Source organism: Patagioenas fasciata, chromosome 4 (assembly GCF_037038585.1).
Source record: "Patagioenas fasciata isolate bPatFas1 chromosome 4, bPatFas1.hap1, whole genome shotgun sequence".
Lineage (NCBI taxonomy): Eukaryota > Metazoa > Chordata > Aves > Columbiformes > Columbidae > Patagioenas > Patagioenas fasciata.
Genome location: NC_092523.1, coordinates 73,174,731 through 73,192,395, shown reverse-complemented (window position 1 = coordinate 73,192,395; position 17,665 = coordinate 73,174,731). Strand labels below are relative to the sequence as shown.

General features: G+C 37.9%; 1 long non-coding RNA gene across 1 annotated transcript in view; it reads left to right on the top strand.

The window, feature by feature from the left end:
* The first annotated feature begins 456 nt into the window (after positions 1–456).
* LOC139827948 (uncharacterized) overlaps positions 457–17,665 on the top strand; it is a 58,263-nt gene continuing 41,054 nt past the window's right edge. The window contains exons 1-3 of the long non-coding RNA XR_011739090.1: positions 457–529; positions 6,912–7,014; positions 10,224–10,376. This is a non-coding gene — a long non-coding RNA (uncharacterized lncRNA). The remainder of the gene's footprint in view (positions 530–6,911; positions 7,015–10,223; positions 10,377–17,665) is intronic.

Here is a 17,665-nt window from a genome sequence, read left to right as displayed (position 1 = left end):
GTGCACAGTTTTCAGAAATCCATTGTAAATGAAAAAAGAACAAATCAAAACAAATTCACTTAGAATGCAGGGAAAGTAACATTAAAAAGGAGTTACTCGTGTATTCTCACATACTACAAGAAGATACACACAGAAAGTACTTGATGCTTCGGACTTTCCCTGTGAACATAATAGTGACAGCTCAGATGGCACTATGTGTGGTAACTCTTAGTAAATACAGACTCTTGAATGCCAACGGTTACTTATTGGTAGTAATACTGCTGAAAGAGGAAGAGAAGAGGGTGAAAGACGGGTCATTTCTTGAAAAACAGTACAGGAAATGTTTGGTCTCAGCAGATAATTTAATTGCATGGTCCAGTCTGTATCATTGTTTCAGACCGAATGGAAAATAAGGTAAAGGCATTTTTTCCCCCTCCTATTCAATTTTGGTAATAAATTACATGCATTTATTCTGCAGGGATATATTTGTGCAGAACTCCTTCATCCTTACTGGAAAACTGGAAAGAGTCTTCCTTGATGAATGGCTAAGGTGAGAAAATAGTTAAGAAAGTAACTAATGGAATGCAAAAGCTAATAAGAGCAAAGCACTTTAATACAGACTTGAGCTAAAATCTCTGTGAATAATTAAAATTCTTTAAAGTTCATTTCCATATTTTTAATAAAGTATATCTCAATAAGAATCATTCATGATTTTAAACCTTTCCATACTTAACTCACTACATTTTTTAAACTATTGTTAGAAGTCTATTACTTTTACTTGAAACAGGCTTTAGGTAATATTTATGTTTGTTGATGTGTTAAAAGCAAATTCTGCAATAGACATAATATTCACAATCTTTTTTCCTAACATAAATATTATTCCTTTGGAGCATCACACAAAATGTTACACTGTTTCTAATGTCACATTATATGCTATGAATTTGTGTGTATATAATTGTTGTGTTCTCCTGCATCCCAGAGCCTCTGCCTTTAAAATAGTGTTTCATGGAAATGTATGTCACTAATAAAAATTTCCAGACTAATGTCAGAAAATATTTTAGGGCAGGGATTTAAGTCTTTAAGTTTCAGAATATAAGATAACCTTTAATAAAAGTAGGTGAGGAAGAGACCTCCCTACTTGATATCTCAGTAGAAGGGCATAGAGTAGAGTTTCCCCAGACCTTTCAGAAAAGGCTTTTTGTGATTGATACTGAAGGGAACATGGGTCTCATGTAACAGTGATTCTTACACTGGAGAAAGAAAAGAGGGATGTAGGAGAAATTCCCTTAGTATGAAGGGCAATAAGAACTAAGTGGTAGAACTGCTCATGCATGTTCTGACTCTGAAAGTATTAACATGCAAAAAAAAGGGCTAATAAATGTCTTAAGGGTTGAAGCTGCAGAGAAGGTGTCATCTGGAGAGAAGTGGGGTGCAGGTTTTTTTGGTGGAAAAGATAAATTGAGATGAAAATGAAATTACAGAGAATTATAGAGTTTATGGCTGAGGAGTTGAGCACAACTGACTGTCTTAGCCATGGAATATCATGGAAATGTCGTTATTCATACATGAGGAAAATAAACAATAATGGTGTTTCCTGCAACAAATAAAATAGTAAGAGTAGTAAAAACTTTGAAAATTTTAGAAAATCAAAAGGTCAGTGAAATAAAAATGAAGCAATAACACATTAAGCGTGTCAGAGGAAAAGGGAAAGTTCTGTAAGAGTATTTGTAGTGTCAAAGACCGCAGTCAACTTTGTACCAACATCTGTAACCTTGGGTTCTTTAAATAGCTTGAAATTGCTGACGTATTAGGAATTGGGGGGAAAAAAAAAAAAAAGGATTTACTGTAACTAGACCTATCAGAAGTAATGGAGAAACAACAAAGTAATTTAAATGTCAGATTGCAAATAGTCACAGAAGATAGAAGGTTTTACTCAGAGGAAACTGAAGTAACTGGTAAATACGTGACATTTATCACTTTAAAGCAGCTTCAGTGTTGAATGATGACCAAATCCTGTCAGTCTTTTTGAGTAGTGATGATCCCAGGAAGCTCAGGGAATAGGAAAAGAGTTTCTGATGAACCAGGCTGAGTATTGCTGCAGGGTGGACAGATTGGTTCCATGTCCAGCTTCCCCGAGGTCTGGAAGCCATACGTCAATGGAAAAAGCCTTGGCTGATTTCTCTAATTTTCCAGGATTAGTGGGTTTTTAAGCTAAAATTATGATCTTCTGTAACTTCCATTAGCATACCAGAAAAGGTAGCTCAAGAATAAAACAATTCTTGTAATGACTTTAAATCTTACCTGCTTACTTGCATGATGAACATGCATCGGCCAGCTACATTAGTGTTTCAGGTTTTTATGAACTATTTTAAAATAATACAGAAAGAAATGCTAGAATTTGTCATGTTCTCAGACAGCACACTAATTTACTGACCATGGACAATCAAGAAAGAAGTAGGTACCTGAAGACAACCATGAAACCAGTACAGATTAGTTACAGATAATCAATTCTTGTAACCCAACAGACTTTCAGTTTCAGAGAAAGAGGAATTTTACTTGTGTTTAAATTAGTTCAAAATGAATTGAATGTTCATAGAATATGCATTGAACATAATATGAGTTTCCTAACTTGCATTCAACTGAAGTATTTAAAAAAATGCTGGAAATGCATCAAATCTATTTGTTTATAGCAAATATAGATGTTTTAGTCAGTGTTTTCTACTACCCAGTTCTTCTTCCATCCCACTAGAGAAAAAAAAAATCTTGTTTCCTTGGTGTTTTGGTGTAAGAACATAGGAGTGACTGTGCTGGATCACACCAGAAGCACATTTTGTCCATTAGCCTATATCTGACAGTGGTTGGTAGATTAGGGAAAGAGTACAAGGACATGTCCAGTAGAAAATATCTTCTAGTCATCTCAGTTTTAGAGATTTCTTTTCATAGGCTTTACCATATAGTTAGTTGTATTTTAGTACCCTTGATGATCCTCTCTTCAATAAATTTACCTAGTTGAATTTTAATTCTATTGACACTTATGGTATGGTGTAGCAAAGAGTTACTTTAAGCAACAAATTTAATTATGAATTATCTGGAAAAATGAATTCCTGCTAAAGTGCTTAGTTTAAAGGTACTGCCTAACAGCTTAATTTGATATTCCCTAGTTCTTCTGTTGTGAGACACAGTGGAAATTTTCACTTCAGAACACAAACTGGAAGAAACCCTCTTTTAGCTGCCTCTATTTAACTATGTTGAAGGGTCCCAGTCTAATTAATTTCTCTGTCTACAGAGAGGACCGTGTATCTTGGGTCATTCTTGGTCATCCTGGGTACACTTCTTTCTATCTCTTTAAAGTCTGCTGTATTTTTACAGAGGTCAAAACAGCATCCAGTATTCAAGATGTGGCTGCTACACCAATGACTTACACTGGCATAATCATTCTCTGTTTGTCCTCTGTTATTTACATAACGACTCTGAAAGGTTTTGTTTTGGTTTGGTTTTCTTTTGTCTGATATTGACCTGGCACTTACTGCCCACAATGTGCCCACAGTTGCTTTCCTGAAGCTTGACTTTGTTATCCATCATTGTATAAGTATAGTTGGGATTAACTTCACTGTCTGTTTTACTTCATATTAATGTACAATATATTTTTGCCCAATCACATCATTATGAAATCTTTCTACAATCAAATTATTATTTTTGTGGGATCTTTTTCATTTCAAGATTTATTATCTTTTTGAGGTCATTTATGAGGCAGTTGAATGGCACAAATTCCCATAAGAATCCACTGACAGCTGCCCTCCATTTTGGAGGGTGGGGGTTTTTTTAAGTCTGTTTTCCTATTTAAAACTTTGATTTTTCCCAATGACATGGCCTTCTATCGTATTCTGCAGCAGGTTACTTCAAAAACTGTTGGTGAGGACCTAATTTCCAGCCAGTTTGCCTGGCCCAGAGATCTATTTCTATTTCTACTCTGAGCGTACAGAGACATTTAATTAAAAGGCTGGTCAACCTGTGTGCAGCTTTGCTTTGCAGACAGTACTGATTTTGCTCAGATAAACTTTTACTTCTGCCCCAGATCCTTGTGAAGATATGAGATGGCTTCTAAGTTGGAGGATCAGACCTTACATTTGGTTTGTGTTGTGGGCAGCATGTCAGCTTGGCTGCTGTTTTGTTTGGCTGCTGCTTCAGCAGGAGTAATAAAATACATGGGAATTTGATTCCTCAAAATTGGAAATCCTTGTCTCCTTAAGGACGTTGAATAGTGCTGAGTTCTCCCTGAAGCTCTCTATCATCAGTATCTTCTTCATACGCAATTCAATAGCCCCGGTTAAGAAACTAAGAGTAATTTCAAAGTATTTATTTAACTGCGTATTTTGATCGTTGTTTCTTCATTCGTGTGTTACCTGGACTCAGGCTCGCAAGATTCATCAGTAAAATCTCATTACTGGAACAGGTTTTTAGAAAAGTGTGTCTACCAAAAGTCATTATCGCAGCAAGTTTTTTATAAAAATATTTCCTGCATTAGCTCTGTGGAAACTGGAAATCCCTACTCTAAACAAGAGGGGTAACAACATAAACATTAGTAGATAAGTACATGTGTGTATATATATATTTTAATGGAGTATAAACTTCTAAGAGTACTATTACTTAAGTAAAAAAACTTTTCTGCTGTAAATGGAAAAATGACTGAAACTATATTTCATATACATACACATATATATAAAACAAAAAATTAATGAAAGGAAACACAACCAGCCATGTTCTGTAGTTTTGGTGAAAAGAACTTGTATAGTTCTCATCTGTTTCATTGTTCTATATTAATACTGAGGAACTGTAGCTTCGTCTTTCTTCACACTTCCTTCATACAGGGAGTTTTGCCATTAAGCACAAGATGACAATGAATGAAGGAGAGTCAAGCAGACTTTTGTTCTGTTAACAATGAAAATGAAAAAAAATCACTGTTTTGTAGAACTTGTGTTTTGCAGTGAAAACAGTTACAATGGGATTTAAAACAAAGGATTTGATTGTGTTCTCTACAATTTTTTCCCCAAAAGAATGGAAAATCTCCCATGTACAATGTGTTTTAAGGCATTATTGCTGCTAGGTTTTATTTTACTTCTCAATTCCATTGTGGTTGCAGACTTGCAAGCCAAATAGGACACATAGTCATGTATATAATATGAAGCTAATAATTTTCTACCCTATTGTATGTGAAATGTTTGAACTAATAAATATTTGATGTTTGAACTAATAAATCCTGTGATCTCTGCAGTGACCCTGTCAGGTGATTAATGTACATTTCAGACTAACAAAGTCAAATAAGAAATTTTCTTTGGTTGGGACACCTGTCCCAGAACATGTACCCTACAGCATAGTATTTCTGGAGCTCATCCTATTCATTGTCACGCCCATAAAGAAAGCTCTTTTCCAAATTCCACAGGTCTCACGTATGGCAATAATAATCTAATATAGAATGCAGAGAGAGTAGGAAGAAAATCTGTTTCTGTTTTTGCATGCTCTTCAAATGCAAGCCTTTCAAATACTGCAAGGTACAAGGCTGTGATCATTATGGTACTTCTCATGTACCTGTTTTAGCTTTGGTGTCTGGATACTGTTTGCTGCAAGAAAGATGGAGTTCTTCTCCTGAGAACAAGGTTTCTTGTCGTTTTTCTCATGCTTCCTGGTTCTGATCAAAGGATTATTGTTGCAAAAGATTTTCCTTTTGGTGTTTTGCATCCCTGATTCCCATTCTAATAATAAAAACCCGCACAAAAAAAAAATCAGGATTGTAAACCAAATTAATCTGCTTGTTTCAAATCAGGGCATTCAGGCTAGCTTTAATTCTGAGTTTCAAGTGCTATTTCAGGTCATTTCTGTTAACATTTGGAATAATTTACATATGATAAATTTATTAGGAGTCTGATTTTCAGAAAACCTCTTGGGTATACTTTTTTTTTTCCCCAGCTTTAACATAAAAGGTTTCCAAACAATGGAGATAAATCTGCCTTGAAACCGGTCTGAGATGTGACCCACACCATACACACACTCTACTGTTTCCTTTTACATATTTTGTCTTTTTTTCAAAGATCTAAAATATTAACGATGCATTTCTATTTTCTTCCTATGGCTTTCTATCACTTTTTTTCTTCTTCTTTCTTTTTCCTTTTTTCTTTACACTGCATCTTGGTTTGCTACAGGTTACAGTGTTGCATAGACATCACAATCTGTAAATCCTTCTGGACTCTTTTATTGTGTGGTCACCTTTGTGTGAGAGTGATGGGACTCAGAGAAACAGATGGTACCTTGAAATCTTGTTCCCAGATCTCTATGAAAAATAGTGTCAGTGCACAGTGCACAGTTTATATCACAAGTTAGGCACCACAAAAATGATAGTACATCCCTAATTTTCTCCATTCTGGAAACCTGAGGGATTTACTGCATGTGTGTATATATAAATCATGGCAGTATTAAGCACCAGAAGGCAAAATTCTTGTTTCAGGTGCAAGGGCTCTGACACAGCTTGTACTGTGTGGGTGAATTTCTGCGGTGCCAACTTCATTGGTAAAACAAAGCAGTGTAGCATCACACAGGGGAGAAGATTCGCTTTGCTGATAAACTCACAGGGCCCAAGCACAAACTGTTGTTCTTCGTGTGTGTCCAGTTTACTGTCCCGATCAGAAGTTGTCTACATACACGGGCAATTGGCAAAAAAAAAGCAATTCTGGTCCATGATTTGATACAGGTTAGAACACGTCATGTGTGCCCAAGATAAAGTAGGAATTGTATTAATTAATACCACTCCTTCTAATGTGCAAGAGTTTCCAAAGACAAAGAAACAATATTTACATAGGAAAATCTATGTAATTCAGTTCTAGTAGGCATGTACTGAACTTAACTGAATTTTGTGATTTTTTCATTTCTTGGATCTCTAGAGGTCCAGAACCAGAAAGGGGAAGGATCGTGACCACGGCTTACAGTGAGGACTGCAGTTTCCCTGAGTGCAGCTGAAGTGCAGGGGAGCATAGCAAAACCAGAGTACAGTATACAATCTTTTTCTTCTACATAATGGGAAATGGTTTAAGTTTGAATTTGTTAAAGCACAAATAAACAGACACAAAGGTTTCTTTATTTGCTTATTTGAATGCTGATGTTTCATTCTCTCATACAAGAAGCCACTGAGTCATGGTCATATGATGGCACTATGTGCACTCTATATGTAGATGTCCAAATCTGAAATATCAGCCTATACTCTTTTGTAATCTGTGGAAAGAAAGTGGCACTTTTGGGGTGCATTTTTTCTAAGACTGATATCTAAAATTCGTCAGATGAACCATCCTGTAGATCTGTTTCTTTCCTTTGAATATAAAGAGCTGACCAGCTCCAATCTGAAGGTCTGTATTTCTGTCACCTAAGGTAGGTAGGAAGAATCCTGCCCATTGTAACTGATAGGATAACTCTTAGAAAAGTTTAGGGAGGAAGGACTACAGCTGCAGTGTCTCTCAACTATCAGCTGTGTTTATCTGCCCACTCAGAAATTGCTCAGAAAGCAGGTGACGGGTGATGTGTTGTTACTTTTTTATGTTTTCCCTTTAGAGAAGAGAAAGTAATTAGAGAAATAATGAAAGAGCTGTGTTTACAGGGTAGCCCAAAGTTGTAAAGTATGATTTAGTTACTTTTAGATAGGGTAGATTTAGATTATGTATGTTTGTGAGTTTGTAGTTTTTTGGGTTTTTTTGGGGGGGTAAGTTTCTTTTATTTATTTTAAAATTTTTAATCCTTTCATTTTTAGGAGCACAATTTGCTAGCAAAACCAGTATGAATATGCTGGTTTTGGCAAGCCCCTCTTCTTTTCATGTCACATTATCTCATCCTTTGCCTTTCTCTTACATCCCCCCCCGCTCTCGCTTCCTTCACTAATGTATAAACCACCTGCACACCTCCTGACTCACTTTCTCTTAGAGGAGATTCCAGTGTTTGGTTAAGTCACGGGAGACGCAGGGATTTGTGCAGTGCTCTCGCTTACACGCTGCGGAAGTGATGACAGAACAGTCCCTGCAGTCACTAGAGCAACTGACACATCACACCCAATTATGCGGCCTCCCTGGCCCCTTGCACCATTCCTCTCTGAAATATAAGCTTTCTGTCTCACACTCTATTTTATTTGTTAAAGAAATTTGTTATTTAAAAGAAAAGGAAAAACGGTGTGTGGGGGGGAAGGAGTTAGTGTATCATTCTAAAGAAAGTTATTATAGAGTAGTTCTTCAGGGACATTCAATACATCAGATTAAACATAATTTTAACACTTGAATATATATATTTTTTTAAAGCTTACACAGGAAAACCCACGAAATTTAAACTGATGGTAACACAGGAATCAAACCTTGTCATTTACCGTGACACTGGCCATCAGCTGTCATGAGCTAGTGGGAGTTATTTGTCAGTAATTACAAAGTACAAATATATACACTAATCTATATCTGCTCAGGATCCCACACAGCATCCAGTCAGCTGTAGAAAAAGCAGTTGATTTGTCATGTTAGTATCACATACACTGCCAAATGCAGCAGTGTTTTTCTTTCCTCATCCCTAGAAAGACTTGTCCCTCGAAAGAGAGATTTCGCAAGTGCCACAGCTTCTTCCCCCTTGGACTACAATGGCTGATACAGCAGAAGAATAAAAGCAGAGCTGACTTTGTGTTATTTGATTGTGTTTTTAAGAAGAGGAGTAATTAGAAATAAAAATATATGTTGCTGTGATAATGAGGTGCATTTGTCCTACAACTGGATTCCAGATGATAGACATGGAGCACTTATTACAGATTTTATAAAATTGCTTGAGCAGAAGCTCTCCCTTCTGAACCTGCATGGGAAGCTCTTATATTACAGAATCTGCTGCAAATGGTGTTTTTTCTCTGACAGCTTGTACTTAAAGTGCACAAATGACTGTGTTTCATTTTGTTTTGTTTTCTGTTTCTTGTTGTTTTCTGTAAGTTTTCACAGCTTTCTTAAGACAGCAAGAACACAACATTCATGATATGATTATACGGCAATTATTGTAGCACAAATTATGCACATTTCTTTACTATGAATTGCACACTAAGAACTAGGGAAGTTTCTGTGCAACAAAGACTTTTCTGCTACACTTTCCAGATTGAGACAGGGAATATCCAAAACATACAGGATAGTGAAAATGGAAAAGAAACCAAGCTCAAGAACATGGAAAAAAAGTGGTTGGTGGGAAAACAAACTAAGAAGGAATGAATGCATTTCCCTCTCTTCTGAACGCTATTGGAGCAGAAGAGCTCCTAAAGGACAGCAAGAGTTACACTGTGTGCACATTTCCTGGCTTTCTGTTTTGCAGCTATAGAAGTCAAAAATGCTGGGGTGGCATTGAACCAATTCCCCCAGGAGAGCTTGTGGGATGCCCTTCATCCCCTCTGCCCAGATTTGAGCCGGAGTAGGGGCAGCAGCGGCGGCTTCGTCCCAGCTCCTGCAGCTCTGCCAGGGAAACTCACGCTGCCTCAGCATCCCCGAGGAGCTGCCTTGTGACCCCAAATTCCTCCCTTCCTTCTTTTTCAGCCTTTATTGGTTTGAAACAGAGAGAAACAGATTCACACCACTTCAATGAGTGATGCAAAATTAGGTGGAGTGGGTACCAACTTTTTTTCGGCTTCAGCTCTTTGACAGAACTTCTGGATCCGAGGCCATAAACCTTCACATCCTACTCTAGTGGCTGCCGCAAACACTGGTTCTCCTCTCTCCACCCTTGATTGCCTTTCCCCACATCACAAACTTTGTCATATTTTTACATCTGACTTGAGCAGACTTACAGCCTCCTTAGCACTTCAGCAGGTAAGGTGACACAATAGAACACAAGAGGTGCCACATGTCTTTCAGAAAATGAAGGCGTTAGTTTCTACTTGCTTGAGCAAAATTTCTTCATCTAGCTGAAATGCCAGAGGCAAAGTCAGAATTCCTGCATGGTCTAGAAACCCTGCGGACATCAACATTACTAATACAGAGTAAATTTCAAGCCCCTGTGTTGGTCTTGGTGTTGATCAGATTCATTGTACACATACCAGCCAGATCCTCTCTTCAGAAAGGACTGTCCAAGTGTTGCTGAATGTCCTTCACACCTGAACAGACAGGGTGCTAATTTAGTGCAGGTGGTGTAAATCTAACATGTGAATCAGTCTTCACCTGCTGCTCTGCCAGCTCCTCCCTTTCCTTCTCCCTCTGCACCAGGTACACTGATTTACCCGGTCAGCCTACCCACACCTAGTGTGGGTGATGGACCATGAAGTGCAACCTTCTCTTGTTAAAGAAAATGATTAAATCTACTCCTCAGACCACTGGTTCAAGCTAAGACTACAATCTAGCCTTATGGGGAATAATCAGGTGAGAACTTATTTTCTGTGTTTCTCTACATAAAAGCAAGGGAGAAGATATTTTTTAAATTAATGATTTATTATGTATGGCAAGAGAACATGTCAATTTCCAAAACCTTGGTTAAATCTTAGTGGTTTTATTAGTAAAATGCTAACACTGATGCACATTTGGAAGCTGAATACTGAGGCACAATTTCATCCTTATTCATAGCACTTCTGTACGAATAGTGGTATTGACTCGGTCACTTGTTAGTACAGTACTATTTACTGTATGGAAGGATCGTTACTGTTGTGTGTGGAGATTCAGTAGATCCCACGCTATTTTTGTAAGTTGCTATCAACTGCTTTTTAATGGAAGTCCTTTTAAAACTCTGTATACTTGCATGGTTGTAGAAACTGAAAACACACATTGGACCATCTGGGATTTTTAGAAAGAACAGTCTGAACAGCATTGAATGTTTAGACAAGAACTGCGAAATGCTCCATGTTCAATCTGTATTCTCTGGCCAACACCCGTTAGCCAGGCAGGATGGCAAATGTTTGTTTGTGACATTGTGAGCCTTAAATCTGGCAATTCACTCACAACGTGCCTCAGTGAAACACAGTGTGCTGATCTGTCCCCAAAATACAACAGTATTGTTACATCAGGGCCTCACAGAGGGGATCTGCCCTGAGAAAAGTAGAGACAGATTCCAAGTGACATGTTAAAAATAGATGAGAAAAAATCAAATCGTAATTTAAAATCAGTTTCTGTGATAAAGTCAAACATGGAGCAGGTGATTTCAGTATGGAGACAGAGTATTGCAGGCACAGTTTTATACATTTTGTTAAACAAATGATGAGGTAATGGTAATGTTACACCAAATAGTCTGTGTCTAACATGTATTGGAGCGACACATGTTCCGACGTGAAGGATGGTATTAGAAATACAGTGTTTAAACTTTATGTGGGGTTATGACTGTTTTGCACACAGAAGGTTATCTATCGATTTGAGGTGAAGCTTGGTTTGAGATACTGGGATCATGCATTCAAGAGCTAATATGTTATTCCCTTTTTCCTTTTTATGGTAATGGGTTACTTTTCCTGCATGAAACCACATATTACAAATGTACTACATATTCTGCTGAAATAGAGTCTTAGTTTGTGTTCTTTTCAGAAAGCTCTCTTCTTTAAAGCTGGCTGCCTTAAATCTAAAAATATATTCCTTGGAAGGAGAAAAGAACATGGAATATATTTAGAAAAACTTAAATATAACTTCAAATAGTTTTCCCATTCATTAAAAGTTTGCTTGACCCAAAATGTCAGGACCCACCAGTGTGAAAAGCAAGAGATGAATATCTCTTGTATCACCTTTCCACTGGTATAAGCCCCAACTTCGAGCCTGCTGGAGCAGGAGGTGTCTGGAGTTAATCCTGTAACTGCAACTGCTTCTTGCAACTCAGCCTCAGTGTATTTTGAGATTTAAATCCACAATTGAGGAGGAAGAAGGAAACATTCCTGATGATTTTTTTTCCATAGCAGCTGTTTGAGACTGTTAACATGCTTGTACCTTTAAAAGTAAATCCTGGGAGAAAGAGACTGAGAGGCAGATTGCAGTTCAAGTGCTGAGAATCACACAATAAATGTAGTTAAATTCAGAGGTTTATTAGATAAATATGCCATTGATAATTGAGAGAAGAGGGGAAATGTGTAAAGAGATATGCACACACACTTTTGGCTCTCCTTGGGATTCATGGTACACCTGCTGAACAAAGAAAAAATGAACTTTTCTGGAAAAGGTGGTTACCTGACTATCAAAAAAAACCAAAGTTGTATCTGCACATAGTCTTATGAAAAATAAAAATCAATATTTTTGCTTTGGAGAACCCACCTTTGATTAATCAGATATACTTAGCAATTATGATTTAGCAAGTTGTCTGAAAAATATAGATCTGTGTTTGAAATAAAAATAGTGTTTTTAAAATAATATATTTAATTTCTTTAAAGTGTTACAAAAGCTGCATATAACTTTTGCATTTTTGAAGTTAGCTAGGATTGGTGAGATATGTCTGGGATACACTGTGTGTGATCTAGGCTGTTGGTGGTAAAACATTATTTTCCTTTCTTAATCTTGAGTATCACGAAAAGTAACTTTTGAAGGATGTGCCCAGAAATCTGAAGGGAAGACATATAGGCAGATTGCATGCTAATTCTTCACTGATTGCTGTTATTTTTATCAGAAGTTTTTATACATAAGGTTCTTATTGTCCACGTAAAAGAGAGGAGGTAGAATCAATTTCCTCTTTAACATATTGATAAACAACTCCAGATACAGTGGTAGGGGGAGGAGGAAACTACGTTTACCTTTGTGTGACCTATATAGGAATGCTGGAAAAATTAATTCCAGAATATTATGGTGACATTCCTTTAAGTTGTGGATATGATTTACATAGGAGGTCTTCTTGAGCCGTCCAGCTTCTTTCATCTTGATACTGTAAATTGCTTTCATTTCCCCCCCACCCCAGGCATCTGTATGCTTGAGGTATTGTTGTGATAAATTATGGAGGTACAGAACCGAAAATGGTGTGTAGATTGTCTAAGAAATTGAGTGCAGTCAGCCTTCAAAGTGGTGGATGATGTGCTAAAACAGCTACCTTCCCCTGGTCAGGTCGCACATGTCGTCAATGAGCAGCTGCTTTTAACTTTGCCTTTTGCCCAGAGCACTGAGAACAGCTGGATTTATTGAATTAATAACTGCTCCATTTGGGGCACTTTGTTTTCCCATGACCATGAAATCTGGCTATAATGTTAGCAAAGTGTAAGACAGGACTCCTTCACCAAACAAGGTGGTGTCTTTTTTGCTATTATATAGTGCTTAAATCTGTAAGGCAGAAAATAATTGGAAAAATGAATGAAGTGTTTCTTGGTAAACAGAGCTAAGGAAAATGAAAAAAGCACATAAAAATGAGGTTAGTGATAGACACATGCTGAGTGTGGTTTTGAGGACACTTGTACCACTCCCTAAATTAACCTTTTTGGTTGCAACGCTTAGTAGTGGCCTCATTAAATCACCTGATGTATTCTAAACAGCATTAGAATGTTAGTGGTAGTGGTCAAATCAACAGTTGCTGTGCTTTGGCCCAATTGTTTTCTTCTCAAAGCTCTAGATTTCATGAGGCTGGCTGAGAAATGACAGCAGTGTGTTGTGCAGATGGAGACGGGTGAACCAGTGGCTGACCACACAGGTGTGAGGGATGTGCCCTACCACAGAGCTTCGGGGCAATCCTGTTTAATGGGCTTTTGTTTGGGGTTACTAAACGTAGGGCTCACACATTTTCTAGAAACAATACATGAGGTAACACCTTCAGGTTTTATCAATCATGGCACATATTAGAGCAATCATTCTCATGTTACAGTTAGTCTGCCGTGCTGAAAGTGTTGGAGTTACCTTCTTATGGATGAAAAAATAAATAAATAAGAAAAGTAATACCTAAGGGGCGGGGGGGTATGTTTTGCTGTGATTTTGGGATAAGAAAATATAAGAGAGAGGAAGAATTACTGGGAATCTGTGTGGGAAACCTCTTTTGTGCCCTAGTTATTGCAAGTGGAGCCTGGTGCCAAATCTTGATCCTGTGCCTTCCTCAGCACGTAAAAGGGGGAGTCCTAAAGCACTTTAGGTCTTGCTGACCTAGCTTCCTGCAGAAGGGTAACATGAGCTCAGAAGAAATAGGATTGGTTGCCAGGGCTGACATAGAATCATAGAATGGGTTGGGTTGGAAGGGACCTTGAAGATCTTCTAGTTCAAAGCCATCTGCCATGAGAAGGGACACTTTCCACTAGAGCAGGTTGCTCAAAGCACTGTCCAACCTGGGCTGGAACACTTCCAGGGATGGGGCACACACAGCTTCTCTGGGCAGCCTGTTCCAGTGCCTCACCATCATTGTGGTGAAGAATTTGGTCCTTACATTTAATCAAAATCCATCCTTTTTCAGTTTAAAGTGATTACCCGTTTTCCTGTCACTACTTGCCCTTGTAAAAAGTCCCTCTCCAGCTTTCTTGTAGGTCCCTTTTAGGTACTGGAAAGCTGCTATAAGGTCTCCCTGCTGTCTAACCACAGCTGTATTCATCAACTAAGCATAAGCTGTGTCCACCAAGGAGGTGTGTGGCTTCTCTATCCCTGGGAGAGGCTTTTAACAGAGAACTTCAGCCTCCTAAAGACTATTTGGGAAAAGGTAGGGGAGATATGACCTGCGAGAGCTGCACCCCATTTTCAAATGCTTGCCAGTCCTCATCACACCTATCCTGCTGAGGGCTGGTGTTGGTATGTGCCAGATTGCTGCTGCATCTTCTAATTCTGGGGACTCTCCTGTGGTGAAATCTCAGGTTTTACAAAAGCTGTGCAGTCTAATACCTAGCATGGTGAAATCAGCTGGGCTTTACGTTTTAGTTTATTCATGTTCATCATGTGGGTTTTACGTCTCTGGAGCTTGAGAGTCCTGCAAATAGATTTTAAAAATAATTATTTTGGTTTATATCATATGTATAGCTTTGTCTTTAGTATGGAAATTACTGCCCAACTAATTTAAAAATGTAGTAGGAATAGTAGGAGTAGTAACAGTCATTTTACCCAATTGATTCTCAAATTCTGCAGAGGTAGTAGTAAAAGGAAAAAGAAAAGAAAAAAGAGAAGGCAAAGAAAAAAAGCACACCATTTTACACAGACTCTGTCTCAAGAGTCTGGCTTCTGTGCTTATATATTTTTAGAAATTAAGCACATCACAAATGTTACAATGTGCCAAGTATTAATATTTCCTTCGTCTTCTTAATTGCCACAGAGTATCAGAGAGATCCAGGTTGTTTCCTCCAGAAAGCCAAAGAGTTCAAATTCAAAATGGGAAGGAAGAGAATTTCTTCACAAAACAGCTACCCAGTCTGCAAAACAAGTACCAAGAAACTTGAGAGGGATTAAGATGAGAAGGCACAATAACTTGTCTCCTTGTTTTGGGTGTACTTCTTTTTAAGCAAATGGTTCCATCATCAGCTCCTGCTTTTTGTGGAAAGAACCTTTGTTTTTCAGGCTAGACATTTCAGAGTTAAATAAGTCCTGTGGCTCCTCCTCCAGAACTTGTTTTACTCTTTCATTTTTCTTCAGAATACATGGTATGTACTTAAAATATACAAATCATACCCAGGAGTGATGTATTCTGCAGATCAGCACCTTCACCCTGTGTTTTCAGGTGCACAGGTAGAAAGAAATGTCCAGTTAATGTCTGTTTGTGAAAGGCTGGAGTGGTTTTTTTTGAGATATGGATAGTTCAGAAGAAGCCAATTCTCAAGCGTGACACTGAACTGCTCTGACAATGATACGAGAACACCTATTATCATCTTCTGTGGTGGTCAGCTTCCTTTTCTGCAGACTTGGTAATTTTTATGATGGATGAAGAAGGGTACTACAGCTGTCGCCTTCACAGCTTGGATCCATCTCCAGAGCAGCTCAGGCCTGCACATTAAGTAAGGAGAGGGAGAGCTGAGAAAACAAGACATGTTTGTATCATTAAAAGCTGAATTATAAAGTGTGGAGCAAGAAAGGGATTTTGAATGTTAACATTTCCTAGTTAAAGAGCAGTGTGTTGTATAGAACCATTTGGAAAAAAAAGGTCTCATTGGAACAACCAATACTCTGGCTATTAGGATGTTTCTGTGGAAAGTGGACGGCTGACGTTCAAACCTAGGTCTGAATTAGGCCCTTGAGGACAGTCTCATAGTGCTTAGGCAAATATTTGAAACACTGAGCTATTTTGGGGTAAATTTTCTCTTCCCTTTTCCTCCTTTCCCCTGGCATTTTTCGCCTTTCAATATTTCCATTCAGGAGGTGAGAACCCTTTCCTGAATGAATCATAATAGAAAAACTGTCTTCTTTTTTCCCTCCCCATGAAAGTTACAGGCTTGATAAACTAGTGTTTCCTAAATAAAGAAAAAAAAAAAGCTCAAAATTTCTCAATAAATCTGTCATATCCTTCCATTGCCCCATTCTCTATAAAATACTCATCATAGTTTTTTTCTCTTTTCTCTCCACACTCATGCCCACCAGACTCCTTTATGCAACCCCCACGTTTCTCTATTTGTAGTTTTCCATTGTGTTGGCTTCTAGCTCCAGTGGCTTCTCCCCACCCACGGTGGAAAGAGAAAAAAGGAGCAGTGACAAGGAACATGGGAAATGCTGGTGATTCCCTGGCAGCAGCCCTGGACGGGAGCACCCCTTGGAGAGAAAATTTGAGCAGCACATCCAGGTCACCCTTTCCCTGGGTTTGTTTGTGGGGGGCCAGAGTGAGATCAGTAAGGCAAAATCTTCTGAGTTTTCACTTTGAAAAAGCTCTCAAAAGTGAAAGCTATTTTTACTGAGCCTGTACTGAAGTGTGATTTTCCTCCTTTTGTTTTGTTGTTTGGTTTGTTTTTCCTTACAGTTTTACCATTTGGCTGAGTGAAGTCATTCTTGAGAAAGTGGTAACAAGCCATCTGTACTTTGAATATAGAGGCATTCCTGTATTTCGAAGACAAGAGGCAAGATCTTGAGATTGACATAGTTACTCTGGAAATTATCTGTGTGGAAAATGTTACACTTGGGAGATAATTTTACAAAATAATAAGCAATGTGAAAAGAGGATCTTATAATAAGGAGGACATGGCAGCTTTGAGAACAGGTTGTACTCTTTGCCTCACTAATACAAACTTTCGTCATTTATCATAGGTTTATTGGGCAAAAGCTTCACAGTGGAAGTCCAGAAAAAGGAAATGTGATATATATATGTGTGTGTGTATATATATATATATATATATATATTTAAAAATGCATCTGTGTGTTAGACCAAAATTGGTAGCAATAATAATAAGCAGCAATAGGTACACCTTGACAGAAGCAGAAATATATTCTGTTAAATTCTAAGAACTTTGAAAACAGAATTACAAGTTTTTCTGCTTTACCTACATAGAACAATCTGCCCTGAGGAACAGGTTCTAAATTTAAATTGCGTCTCCCTCTAAGACTCTCATAATTCCTAGTCCCAAACTGCTCAGCTAGTTTTAGTTTCCTTTTTGATCTTGGTCAAGATAGACAATCCAGAAACAGTTGTCCATTACTATAACTAAAAATGCACAAATTTATCTTCAGGACTGATGTTCTAAGGGCATCTTTATATTGCTTTTAACTTTATGTGCTCAATTTGCCCTTCTCTGCCAGGCTACAACCCCAAATTTAACTGGGCATAATGTTAAATTGCAAAAATATTTGCCAGTTCCCTTTTGCAGCAAAGCTGACATGCA